This window comes from Argiope bruennichi, chromosome 3 (genome assembly GCF_947563725.1).
Source record: "Argiope bruennichi chromosome 3, qqArgBrue1.1, whole genome shotgun sequence".
NCBI classification, from domain to species: domain Eukaryota; kingdom Metazoa; phylum Arthropoda; class Arachnida; order Araneae; family Araneidae; genus Argiope; species Argiope bruennichi.
The window spans coordinates 24537775-24553129 of record NC_079153.1 but is presented as its reverse complement, the minus strand read 5'-3'; the positions used below and the strand labels follow the sequence as shown (position 1 = coordinate 24553129).

The 15355-nt window shown below is 28.7% G+C and overlaps 1 protein-coding gene across 1 annotated transcript in view; it reads right to left on the bottom strand.

Annotated features, from left to right (window-relative positions):
* The window catches only part of LOC129963374 (uncharacterized), a 31035-nt gene extending 17849 nt beyond the window's left edge, over window positions 1-13186 (bottom strand). Inside the window, exon 1 of the mRNA XM_056077709.1 lies at window positions 13108-13186. The gene's annotated coding sequence lies outside the window, so the exon portion shown is untranslated. The remainder of the gene's footprint in view (window positions 1-13107) is intronic.
* Between the last annotated feature and the right edge of the window lie 2169 nt (window positions 13187-15355).

The window sequence follows — 15355 nt, the reverse complement described above, 5'->3', positions numbered from 1 at the left end:
TATTGTAGTAACTCAAAATTACACTTTGATTGTTTATATGGCTAGTTCAAATAATAAAAAAGCTTTCAGGAATGGCACGAAGAATATTTTATATATAATTAAATATTAAAGAAATTATCTACCGTTTGTAATCTCAAAACATTATTAAAAAATTCAAAAATAGTGTTTAAACATAAAGAAAGATTATTCTTATTTTGCAAAAAAAAAGTGAATTACCGAATTTTAAAAACAGAAAATTTTTATTTATTCATCATAATTTAAAGTTTAAGCCTCTTAGAATAAATAAAAATTGCTGTAAAGTATATTATTGTAAATTAATATCTTTTTCTGACAATATTACGCGTTATCCTCTGTTTTTATGCCTCCTATATTCACAAATAATCCGAATTCACTTTATAATTAAATGTAAACATCTCCTCCTTTCATATTTCCTCTCAACCCTATTTTGGCTAAATAAACAGATCCTGACACAAGCGCAAAAGCTCGAAAGGTTTTCGAATCGGAAAACGGGCAGTACTCGCCAATATATGTAGCTAAATAATACCTGATTTTACGATGAATTAATGGCAAGTAACAAAAATAGTTGGACCATGGAGATAATGTAACGATTGAAAAATATAATTCTGTGCTAGTGGCAGATTGAGACATTTTACCGCTTTAAGCAGTAAGCCTTATGAAACTCCTACTTTTTTTTGTCAATTTAATTTTGCATTTCAACATATTTGTAACTTAAGAAAGATGTTAAAGGTTTATTTTAGATCAATTTTTAATTTAGTAATTGTGTATGCTTTTATTTATTTATCTTAATCTATGAAGGATTAACACATTTAGTACAGGTTTGTACACAATAATATTTAAACAGACTCCTGGTATTTATGAATATTGTAATAATTAAATTAATGTAATGAACAGAACCTGGCTATACTATCATATTTTATATTTCGTGAATTTTTTTTATAAATTTATTTATTTAGTCAATTACTCAGCTCAAAATATTTTTTTTAATTTACCTATGCACGCCCCCCTCGGGATATTTTAGCCCTATGACTTCAGATAGTTATCTAGCCTATTTATTCGAAAATCGACTTTTGTGTTTTGATAAAATATTTGATGTATTTCAGTTAGAATTTTATTTAAAGAAATTTTACGATAGATTATTATTTTTTCGTGAGTAAGAAATCTTTTTCTTTGAAGTAGATTGAACATGCCTTTTGGCAAAAAAAAAAAAAAAAAAAAAAAAAAAAATCAGCAATCACACGTCCCGCAGCATCTTGAAGATATGTTTTAAAGTGAACGTGCTTTCTATAGGTCAGAACAAAGTATTAAATTTATCAAAAGAAATATTTTCTGAATTTTAATCTGAATTTTCAAGCTTTCTTTTCCTTTTTCTACAAAAAATTTATCTTACCATCTTTTTATATGTAACTCATTCATCTTTTAATGCAACTTTCATTCAAATATGAATTCTTCCCGGTCCGTCTAAATTATGGTATAATTTAGCTGAATAATCTATCATTTTTCCCTCGCCATTACATGTTTCTAGTCCCTCGGTATGAAAATTATTGAAAAGGTTTTCATTGAATTCATTATTTGCTTTCTGTAATTCAAAATTTTTATAATTCAAATAAAAAAAATGAAAAATTATTTTGTTTCACAAAACTTTCTGTAGAGCAAAATTATGGCATTCAGATTTTGAATATATTTAAAACTTCTAAACTGTGTTAAATCGTGATTATGCAGGTTCAGGCTCGAGTTACATAAATAAATGTTTCAACTCAGGCTAAAAAAATTCTTGATACTTTTATAAAGTATAAAACTATGCATATTTTTAGAATATACTTTTAAAACTGATGTTTGTGACTTTCAGAATTACCACCATATCTGTTATTTATATCGACACAAATACATAATTTCTCATGATAAAATCATGGACCAAATTTCATCCACCTAGCTCTTCTCGTTTTAATTTTAACATTCTCATGCGGACGAACTGAAACGTAGACTTCCCTTAAAAGGATTTCTCTCAACGTTTAACTGATCGAAATATATTACTTTTATGCAAAGATCATATACCAAATTTTATACTTCAGTTCACTACATTCATGAGTTGTGATCCCAAACCGAAAGAAAAACATCACTAACTGACTACTCGTTACTAACTGACTATCCGTGATCCACCCGTAGGTACACGGATGACTAGACCACCACGACATTAGCGGGAAATGTAGTTGAGTCCTGAGGGCCATCACCGGTCGCGGTACAAACCTTCCCTTGGAAAGTACATCTCATCATCGTCACCACCACACACACCCCACTTTCTATATCCACCAAGGCGGCGAGAATCAACTACCATACCAAAAATTTTTCCCTCATTTTTGAGATCCCCTCCCCCGAGTGGGAGCGACAGAAAAACATAGCTCTCGAAAATATTTTTCCTACTCCATTTAATTTAAAATTTGGAGATTCTTCTGTATTTTCAGGGGGAATTTTGACCACCACAAATAAGATGTAGTTACCACAAGATGTAAGACCATAAGATGTAGTTAGTAGAAAGGAAATATCTATGCTCCAGGAAGCCTCTTTAGTAGTAATAGACAATCCCTAGAAATATAAGGATAAGAAAAGAACTATAGTTCTATTCTTATAAAAGCTGGCAGGCAAGAAGTAGCCACATATTTCTTATTGTCAATCTTTTAGATAGGAATCATGAATATTTCAAAAGCAATTTGTTATAATAAAGTCATTCCAGACGAACTGCCCAGAATAGAAGTCAAACATGTTCCCATTGACTTCAGTCAAAATGAAATTTATCAGCATTTTTTTTAAAGTCAGTCATGCATTGCATGCTAGATATATGAATAATAATGAATACTTTTGCAAGCAGGACCAATCATATGGACGAATGAAAAAATTTTAAAATACAATGGGTTTAATTTATTAGAGACATTTTTGAAGTTTTGCAAAATGGCAATGATTTATTGTCTTTGAAAATCAGATTTGGACGATTTCAACTAGAAATAATTTCGGTTTATGCAATATTTTTATTGATTATAAACTTAAATCATCCCTACGAAGGTAATAATGCGTAAGGCATCCTTTTCAAGATTCGAAATAAGGAAAAATTATTATAAAGTCTAGAATTTATATGGGAATTCTTTATTTTCTTCATTGGTTGCTTCATTCATTCACAGTGTGGTCAAGATAGGTTATGGTAATATTATTGCTTCATGAAAATCGCAGTAAAAAGCATCCATTAAACCTCTCATTTCTAAGATCATTTTAGTTAAGGTACCTTAGAATATTGGATAGCACGAATGTCTCTTTCAAATTAAGAAGAATTGCACACACACACACCCTTGCAAAAACAGAAATGACAGCCCGTGTTCTTAAGGAGTTGTTATCAAAAGAGATTTCCTGATTATTATTAACAAATGTGTATATCCTATGAATGATTTTAGAAAATATAAGTATCTCCCAAATCCATCTGGGTGAGCATCTCTAATTTACAAAGCAAGCGCCGTGGGCATTCATTCAATCACCCATAATAAAAGGGGGAGGGCCATGTAATATCCAGGTAATTTGGGGCAAAATTCGAACTTCGTTGAAACAGCGTTTGAGATTTTTCTATATTGACAGAATTAAAAGTTACTGCTTATAACCTCACTGTACTCTTAACTTGCATTATTCAAAAACTGGTAGGTCGATGTACTTAGAAAATGTAGCAACATTTTCTCGCTGAAGTGGACTGGTTGTTGAAGGTTTTCCTTCGAACGAAACACAAATGTGAGTCAGTCTTAATGAGTCAGTAATTAAATGAGTCAGTCAAATGTGAGTCAGTAATTAAAACACACACACTTACGTTCTTTTAAAATTATATCTGTCTATGAAGATAACTCAAAAGCACAGTGGACTAGAAGAATGAAATTTGTAATTTCACCATTACATTATGATTATGGATTTCTGTTAACTTTGAATGAAATTCAACAATGGAAAGCCTGTCTGTATGTCCATCCGAGTACGTATGAACTTCATAACTGCAAAGAGTTAGGAGAATGAAATTCACTATATGGATTAGGCACTATATTGGTAGATTTGTAATTAATTATAACTTAGAAAGCTGACTGGCCGTTCATGAGTATGGGATTGTAATCACTCAAAACCACAACAAGTTTACAAACAACTATTTGGCGGATTTAGTTAAAAATTTGATAAGTATCTATATTTTAGATACTGAACCAGGGCACGACATTTTATTTAGCTAGTTCTTAGTGTTTTATAGTTATTGAGTTCACTTGTTTTCGAACAATCAGACAGACAGACTTCCAGTTAAATTTCGTAAAAATTACACAGAAATCTACAAATTGGTTTAGTCGTAATTTCATATACCAAATTCACAGACAGACTGACTGATAAACAAATTTGAGGTGGGGGGGGGGAGGACTCAAAGAAATCTGAAATGTGGAGATTCGTCAAAATTGACATTTACAATACTTCCTCTATTCTTCATATACGGGTTAGAAAGTAAATATAGAACTTGTAGTCTTAATTTGGTATTTGCTAGCGATGATTTTTATTTTCTTTTTTTAATTTTGGACAAAAATCTATGAATATGTCTTGCGTTCATATGCCAATTCTTGAATACGTGAATGTTATGATTCAAAAGCACAATGTGCATTAAATGCATATGGAAAATTTAACCTATAGTCTTATCCTAAAAACTGTAAATTTATGCCAAATGTTTGGAGAAATCTGACAAATCATTAATAATTATTCAATTTTTCGATTCGATTGCTTATAACGCGAAAATTTAAAAACGAATTCAGCTACAGTGATCAGTTTTAATATGAGATATTTACATCAAAATTACAGATATACATCAGAGTTTTCGCAAAATCAATAAAATAAGGAGAGGTATTGATTCAAAATGTTTACTGAACTTTTTTCACTATATAATGAACTAAACATAAAACCAGTTTTATCGAGGAAGTATACGAAAAAGAATAGAAAATAACATTTCTACTAGCTTCATCTAGCATTGCTTTGAAAAACTATTCTTCTAATATTTAAAAATCAAACAATTGCTATCAAATTTATAAATTTCTGATCCATCGTTAAATAAAATGAAGGGCGAAAAAAGAATGTAAATAAAAAAAGCACATTTTAATATCCTATAAAATTTGCTTTCTAATCGCTAATTAAAAAACAGAAATATGGTCTAAAACTTAAAATAATCGACATTTTTATTTATAGGAATTTTACGATCTTCATCCCCCATTCATCTAACGATTGTTCCGTTTTATTGTCCTGCGTTCAGCTTGCGATAAAAGCGTTCAGCCGTTCATGCAGAACAAATGCGGCATGAACGTGGATGATCAAAAGCGTTGAATGGTCTTGGCATGCAAATTATTTGCTGAAAATTGGATTTATCTGTGTGAATTTTGTTAAATTTCGTAACTATGTTTCGTGATAATACGGATTTAAACTAGCAACTTTATGTTAACGTCTTCCTTAGATGCGCTATAAAACTAGAAAATCACTCTCATGAAATGTCTTTTTTCTTATTGCATGAGATAACATGTAATAACCTTGAATAAAAAGGATTTTAATCAAATTATTCAGGGTTGAACTGGATTGAACCTTGGACTACATAGTAGAAAAAGATCTTATTAACTATTCTTACTTCACAGACTAACTATCCACTCTCTATACTAACAAAAGGTGTCCCAAAAATAACGCAAGATTTGAACTTGCCACCTTGTGTTGGTAATCCTATTAAGAAACCGCTGATAGTTTAGGGTTAATAAAAATGAAGCGTTACAAGATAGAACAACGCGTTCTGGTGACAGCTCGAAAATTTGGGAATTGGCCCCCTAGATCGTGTGATTTAACCCCACTGGATTTCTTTTCATGAGGTTATTTGAATTCAAAGGTCTATGTCAACAGGTCCACAAGCACGCGTGCGTTGAAGGGGGAAATTCAATGCTGCATCAATGAAATTCAGCCACATTTATGCAAAATGGTCGTGAAAAATTTCGACAAAAGAGTGCGCATGTGCCATCAAAGCCGTGGAGGCCATGTGCCTTATGTGTTATTCCATACATAACCCTATCCTGTACACTTTCCGATTCAATAAAGATATAACTATTTAAATAAAATAACTTGTGTTTCTTTATTTAATTTAAATCTTGCGTTAACACGTTTTTCTATCTTGTAACGCTCCATTTTTTCTAACTCTAAACTATCAACTGTCAAATGGTTTTTTTAAAAGGGTTGTCAACACTTTAGTGTACGAATGGTGGCAAATTCAAATATTGCTTTAATTTTGGACACCTTTTACTATAACTTAATTGTACTAATCAATTTTAATGAAATGCTTCTAATCACAACAAAGGAAAGTTTAAATTCAAATTACATTTGCACTGTAAATATAGAGCATTCTGATTGATTATCTATGTACCTGAAGTGATTAAATTAATTTCTGTGCAAAATTAGTCCAATTTTTGAGGGGAAAGGGACTTTATTTTGTAGCACTTCTGGGAAGGTGGGAATCAAACGACTATTGATGAACTATCAATAGTCGTTGAGGTCTTAAATTTGAGAGACAACCTTTAAACCTCTAACTACAAATATCACAGCATGATAATGTTTTAGATTACGAGTATATTCCTCTAGATTCATTATATTTAAAAAAATTTACTTACGATGATATAGCTTTAATAACGTATACGTAAAAAAAGTATTAATAATAATAGAATAGAACTTTATAATACAATAGAAATTGCCATTGATTTAGTTTCCGCACACGACGCACGTGCGTGGAAATTAAATCACGGAAAAGTTCTATTGTAAAATAAATTTTGAAATACTTTTTTTAAATTTTATTAAACTCAGAGAAAGATTGTATAATAATGAAACTGAATATCATTGAAAAGCTTTTTTTTTTTTTTTCAATTTTAAAGTGCACTAAGGTTCAGTTTCTCTGAAGTTAATTCCTTATAATCTAATTGAAATTTTCTAGAATCTTGTCCTAATAAGTCTCTATTACTTAAGAAGTAACAATGTGTCAAATGTGATATCCCTAGGTCAAATGGTTTACTCATAGAACATTTAGAATCATTTTTTATCATACACGGTTGATGCAATTTGTAAATATAAGGCCATTGAACACTATCATGTAAAAATTAGTCAATATGTAGTTTTTGATTACTTTACTTTTGAGAAAAAATAATATTACGTTCAAATGGATGGTTAAAATCTTCAAAATAAATCTCACAGTTATCTGTAGTTATTCTTTCTGCATTAGTAATGAAATTTAGTTAGAAATAATTAATAGCAATACGTTGTAATAATTTTTTGCAAAACATTGTTTTGATGCATTAAGATAACATTTTAAATTATTGTCTTCTTTTTTTTTGGGGGGGGGGAGAGGTATTATCCACTTCCATTTATCTAAGCATCATTATTTTAATAAATTAACATAGTTTTTGAATCTTGTGTTTTTTTAGCACATTATAAAAATTCATGTTCATGATTATAAATCAGCAGAAATTTCAATTTTTCTTTTTTTTAAATACGATTATGATCGTAAATATTTTTATAGAAGAGATAAAAATTCTTTTTCACTTTAATTTCTTACTTATTTTTATTTTTATACTTGCGTTGAATTCAAAATTTATTATTTTATTTTACTATCGGCATAACACTTCAAAATCATTCTTTATTTCATTGAAAATCGTCAATAAAAGAATTTTTAGTACCAAAAAAATTGAGAAATTTTAATTCTTTAAAAACAAAATTTGGCTAGAAAATAAAATGTAAATGACAATTTAGTAACAAAATGCCAAGTTATACAAAGTATCTAAAAATGATTTTTTTTTTTTTTTTAAGATTTAATGATCTATGAGATAAATATTAAAAAAAATGCCTTTTTCTTATCTTCGACAAATTCTTTTATTCTTAGTTCGTGGCCTCTTTACACTGATATGATCAAGTTTCTTGGAAGGATTTGATTCGTAAATTTTTGTCAATTTCTTTTTTTACGGAAACGTTGTAATTTTGTCATTTCTTTATCTTTCAGAATGTCTTTTTATATCTGAATGGAACAACAGTTTCGTTTAAAGTTATCGTTTTTCTGCGACGTTTAGCCTAAAGGAATGATTATTAAGTGATCAGAATTATGTTTGTCAGGTCAATACATTTAGATTTTGACATGATAAGAAAAGAAAAATTGGTATCTTTCCAGGTGGTCGACATTTCAAACATAAAATGATTTTGTTTTCTTTTTGATAGCATAAAATTAATTTTATATGCCATATTAAGAATCATGATTTTAAAAGAAATTTTGACAACAAAGACTTTTAAAAGTATTTTCCAATAAATAATTTTTTAAATGCCATGTAATCTTAAAATGTTTCCATAAACTTCTACCTTCTAGTTTCCATTTTTCATGAAAAAATGGAATGGAATTTTTTTAAATATATATTCTTAAAAGCAGAAGGCAGGTTCGGAGACATAGAAGAGACATTTTGCATTTTTAAATTTATTTTAATCCATCCCGGAAAGGCAATTTATTTACGAGCAGACGCGGACATTTAATACGGCACTCCACCCCAACACCGTGCACGAAGCACATCGTTGGCAGCAGACGCGGACAGAACGCTTCCACAACAGCACGAAACAAAAGCAGAAGTAAGGAAGGGACGGAACAAATGATCACTAATCTTATATAACAAGGGATTTCCGGCCACGTGTCAATTCAATACTCGTGTTGACTTTGAAAAGGGCACCGAAGGGATCATTTTCACTTGAAACGTAGAACTAATGGCGCATCATTTTTACAAAGCTTCAAAAGTGGAATGGGATCAGGAAACAAGAGAACACTTTAGAATGGCCCCGAAATGGATTGAATTAGGCAAAAATTTAGGAAATTAATTTGTATTAAATTAGATATTAAAATATTATTACATATATATCAGTTTTATTTTCAAAAATCAGAACTTCGTGAAGTATTTATTAAGTATTTAAACAAATTTAATTTATTGACTCTGAATACAGTTCTTTTTGAAGAATTCTTTGAAAGTTGTGGTAAGTTGATTATAAGTTATAGCATAATAAATGTTTTACATGATTTCGAACTTTTAAAATTAGCTGTCGTTTTAATTCTAACACATATATTTTTCCGATAAATTGTGTAATTGAAAAATGGTTGGATTAATTAATTGATTATAAAACAACTGCAAAAATTTAACAGCTTTCTTTACATATGTAACATTTTTTTAAAGTTTATTACGAAATAGTTTAATTAGAGATTCTATAAAAAAAGTATTAATTCCGAGATGAAAAAACTTGTTATAAAAAACAGTTATTGAATAATTGAATAATATATAATTTTAGCACTATTTAAACTTCTCTAGGGACCAGAGGAATAAAATTAACATGTCATTAACACATCCAAAATTACCATTCAATTATGGTAATATATAGACGATAGAAAATTTTAAACTAAAGAATAGTATTGTGTTATAAAAGGCCATACAAAATAATATCAAAATCAAGCTCAAATAAAAAGGCGCATAAGCTTTTTAGAGTATTCCGCTATTTTATTTTATTTTTAACTAGCCGCCTTTGGCGACCAGCCGGTTCGCCAATCTTTAATGTTCGTTAAAATTTTAATAATTAAATATTTTATGCAATTTCTACTTTAATAGCTTCTTTATCAAAATATTTTAAAACTTCAAATTTTGATTATCATATAATTCATTCATAATATTATAAAGGCCTTCAGTCATAACGTAATATGTATCTCTCTCATTTTCTGTTAGCACCAGTAGAATTTATGCTTTAAATTAAAGTGGAAAGAATTTATCTTCAATTAATATAATAATATTTTTTACTGAAACAAAGCATTTTTTTATAATCTGATTACTGAAAATAGAGTCACTCAGCGTTTAAACTTTATGGGCACTAAAGAATATCTTTTTTAATTTATGTAATATCTCAAGAGTTGGTCAACAAAATTTTCTTAGATTCATTATGAGCAGATCGATTAATTAACAATGTTTGAATTTAAATGCATCAAACACTAAGAAAATAAAACGAATCGTTTAAAATAAACGGTTGAAAACAGGTTTTAAAAAAACTACTTAAAAAACGATGTACTTAAAACTATAAGCATATACAAAAAATATATAACTAACATAAATACAATTTACTTACAAAAGCGTGCTTCTAACCTAAAAATAATTTAAATCATACGTTGGTAACGGTTGTCATGGCAACAATCAGAATGCGCATGCGTGAATTTTCATCGCCAGCTCCGGTAACGCAAATGCGTGAATTTTTCTACGCCAGTTGGGGTAACGCTACGCAGATTATACATTTTTAATTTCCTTTATTCTGTGTTATTTTAATTCAAAAGTACTTCAGAATGAATCTGAAACATGGATTAATTAACAATGTTTGATTTTAAATGCATAAAACATTAAGAAAATAAACAGAATCGTTTGAAATAATCCGCCGAAAAATCTTAACCCTAGCCTCATTACTGTTGGGAGAAAAAAACATTTAAGCCTTTCTCATTTGGCGTTGGAGAAAATGGAAGATTTTTTTGGCGGAAAAGTAGGCGGTGGGGAAAATGGAAGATTTTTTTGGCGGGAAAGTTAGTTTTTAATTAATAATTAAAATTCTAATTAAAATTTCAAAAAAAGGGACCCCAGGTGCACATTCCCGACCTCTAAGGTATACATGTACCAAATTTGATAGCTGTATGTCAAATGACCTGGCCTGTAGAGCGCCAACACACACACACACACACACACACATTGAGCTTTATTATAAGTATAGATTATCTGATCAGTGACGGAAATTTAAATAGCAGTTCTCAAATGAAACAAATTTAGTCTTTCAGAAATTCGAAAATATTAGATTCAAACAATATATTTACCACTTATATTTTTTTCTCTTCATTTGCGTATATTTTTATATTTTACATTTACGATTATAGACATCCATGTGAGGTTTTTAATAAATGAATTTTATTTTGAATTGTCATTTTATTTATTATTTTATATTTTTATAGAAATTTTATTTTTAATAATGGAGAGTTTTAAAGTTTTATTTCATCTCGACGCAGAAAGATTTTATACCATTAAATTCCAAATAAAAACTAATTCGAATAATCAAAATTCATAAGACTTTTCTTTATATCACTGCCATTACAAATATAAAAATATATTTCGAATCAGATTATTCATTTAGTAATAAATTATTTTTAAATATAAATTATTTTAAAGTCGCATTGACAGAACAAAACTGTATATTCCACCAAAAAAATAAATTTCAGAAATGCTTCAAAAAAAGAAACAAAAATTTTTTTGTCTATAAAAATTCGTCTGCTTGAATTTATTCCATAATCACTAATCTTACAGCTGCGCACTTTATTTTCATCAGAGCTTTGTTATTCTTGCTTTACGTTGTGTCTTTTCTGTACACAAAATGCGATATTAATTCAAAGACTAGAACAAAAATAAATGTTCTACATAAATGTAAGCATAATAAAATAAACGAAATTAATTTTTGCACTTAAATTCTAACAAAAAAACAATATTAAAACATAAATAATATTTTTTTGTACAATGTTGCTTATAGGTACTTTAGACTATTTCTAATAATATAAAATTAAAGAATTTGAGTTTTTAACTTTAAACACAGTAACATGAAAATGTTTTAGAATTGATTTGTCGATCTTTATTTTATATTTCTTTTAATTATTCTTGAATATACTGCAACGATGTACACTCACAAAAAAAATCTATTTAATATCGTCTCACAGTACGTGAATATAAATCCAGTAAATTAAACCTTTAAAATGTATTGTTATAGATTATACCTAATTTATTTATTTATTTTGAAATTAAAGAGAACTATATAGGAATAAAATCAAAGCATCCTTAAAAAAAAAATTTATTTTACAATGTAAAAAATGATTTTAAATAACAAATGTAATCTAAATTTATTGAAAAAAAAATGCTAAAATTTTTATTAATGTTTAATTAAAGACTAATTAAAATTTTCAAAATGTCCTTCTTAGTAAGCAACCACGTGCCAAACTTGGTACTCTAGGTCCTACAGTCTACTTTGTAAAGCATTTTGAATCATGTTATCATCATGCATTACAATTTATAAATATTGTAACCACCAATATACATAATCATGTTAAAACTAAAACGTACAATTTTGCAGAAATTCCGTCGTATGTAAAGCTTAGACACAGCTACACAATCTTTTGCAATTATTTTCTGAATAAAAAAGAATAAACTTCTGTATTTTACTCAGCAGTTTTTTTCCTGGTAAATTAAAATCAGCTTTATCGTCTGAGTATCCGTCTTTTGAAAAAGAGAAAAAAATTATTTAAAAAAAAATCTAAAATTAAATGTGATTTTAAAACATCAAATCTTTCCAAATTTCGTAAATTTCATGTAGCAATTCCGATTAAAGTTAATAATTAGTAATATTACTGTTTATTTTTGTAACTTACATCCTGTCGATACTGTTTCATTCAGTGGTGGTGGAATGATTGACTGTACACAAGAAGAAGAATTTTAAAAAAATAACTCCTGAATCTAAAATCATGCACGTACGTAATGAAATCTAAATATCATAAAAAATTCGATTAATATTTGAGGTGGAAGTTAAATATTAACACTAATTCTGTTCGTAATTAAAATCACCCCAGTTATAACACCGCTTGTAATAGATACTGAATAATATATTTTTTAAACTTCTAGCTAATAAAATGCTTTTAAATTTCAAAATAATATTAATTAAACGAAATAAATATTAATTTCTTATTTACTACAATGTATTTCTAAATTTCTCTTGTAGTAGGCACTAATTTTCTCAAAACATAAAATATTTTTAACACTTTTATAATATAATTTAATATATTTAAAATCCTGTAAACGCAATTTGTATTTCAAAGAGTGCCTCAGAGGATAACCCAATACTCCAAAATTATGAAGATAAATCCTGAAATTTTAAAATCACAAAACTTTGAAGGAACACTTCAAATGGTAGTCAAAAATTGAAAGACAAATTTGGAAAACTAACCTTTCTGTTCCAAAATATGAGGTGAGGGAGAGAGAGAAGCGTTCGAAACCGTTGCAGCGAAGAGAATGATCCTTGGACCGGTTCGTTAAACGACTTTATGGAGAGACTTTTTCCCACTCTCTTGTCCCGGGGGACAGCTTTTGACTGTCTTGTTTGTACGGGGAAAAACCATTTGTTTCCCGTTTAATTATTTTCCGCCGGTCAGTCTTTTGAGAGAAAAGTTTTGCATTGTGCATTTTACGGATTTGTGGATTCTTAGATTTCTAAATATAATATTATGGAAATAGCTGATGGATACTCGCTAATGGATATTTAAGAATTTAATATTCTTAGATACTAAGCCAACTTTTGGCTTTCTAATCTCTTTGCTTTATTTAAATAATGATATCGTTGTAGTATTTGTCGTTTTGTTTGGATCTTTAGACTAAACCGTAAAGATTTAAGAAATTCGCTTAAAACTGCTATGTTTTTTTCTTTGTACCTTTAAAAATGAATTTGACACCAATACATCTCATAAATAATATGGAAGGGAAATTTAATACTGATTTTTAAATAACTTTCAATAAGAAAAGAAATTTCTCTGTTAAAGGATATCCCAAAATTAACGCAAGATTTGAATTTGCCCCCATTCGCGTAATAAAGTATTGGTAACTCTGTTAAAAAAAACAGTTGACAGCTGATAGTTTAGGATTAGTAAAAATGGAGCGTTACATGATAGAACAACCTGTTAACACAAGATTTTAATTAAATAAAAAACACAGTTTTTCTTTAAATTATTATATTTTTATTGAATCGCAAAGTATACAAAATAGTGTTATGTATGGAATAATACATAGGACAAACAGCCTCCTCTGCTTTGCTGGTGCATACGCATTTTTTTTTTGTCGAAATTTTTCTTGACCATTTTGCATAAATGTGGCTGAATTTCGTTATGTAACATTGAATTTACTCCTTCAATGCGCGCGTTCTTGTGGGCTTGTTGGCATAGACTTTTGACTTTAAATAATCCCATAAAAAGAAATCCAGTGGTGTTAAATCACACGATTTAGTGGGCCAATTCTCAAATTTTCGAACGGTGACTGCCAGATTTTCATTATTTTTGAAATATTGTTGAATATTTCAAAATATTATATTGAACACATGTTGTTCTATCTTTTAATTTTACTAATCCTAAACTATCAGGTGCCAATGAGTTTTTTTTAATATGATTGCCAACACCTTACTGTACAAATAGTGGTAAATTCAAATCTTGCGTTAATTTTTGAACACCCTTTATTATCTAATCTATTTTTAAGTTGAAAAATTAAAATTAATCACTGCTTGTCAATTATTTTTCTGAAGATTATTTCCAAATATTTATTCTTCTTTTTTAATGAATTTGTATTAGATTTGATTTCATAGAATAAATAATATTTACTAAACGAAAGTCAAGCTATCTATAGATATATAAAGAATTCCAACATCTCTTCTATTATTAGAATAATTCCGGATGATCTTTTTATAAAATCTTTTTTAAGTGTACCAGTATATTTTCTTCTCCTTCAGCAACTGTCCGAATTTTCAGCATTTCAAAATAGACTCCTGATTCGAAAATAACAGAAAATCAACATGTCAACTACAGAGAGTTATGTCTTGCTATGACATTGACTTTTGATCAACATTTAAATGACCAACGATTTCTAAACAGCTGACAAACGATTCATGGTTTGTTCGTCAATAAAGAGGAGAAACATAAATTCATCTTCATTCATCTCAGCAAACCTATTTGCAATATCTAAAATGTTCCACTAAATGTAGTCGCGCAAAATCTCAGTCAAACTCGTTGTTCTTCCATTTTCGAAAAATTGTTGAACATGCAAAATATTGGCTCTACCATTCTTAAAACAGTGACAAAAAGGCGTGGTGTTCTCAAACAAATGCTTACAATTAACTCCAAACAATGTCATTATAATTAAGTTGATAAAATAATGCATTAAACCTCTATTATAGAAGTTTGATTTTTCTTAAAGAACTTCCGATATTAATAATGCTAAAATTCACAATAATCTAAATGCTTATTAGTGCACGTATTGTCAAATTTAATCTATAACAAAGTTCCGATTCATTCTATAAGTTTTAAAATAATATTTGAGTGGACAATTTGTTAATATTTCGACGGCCTTCAGCATTAAGCCTAAAAGTATTGATAATTCTTTAAAGCAATACATTTTTGAAAGAGTCATAAAACCCAAGAGCCTTCCGAGACACA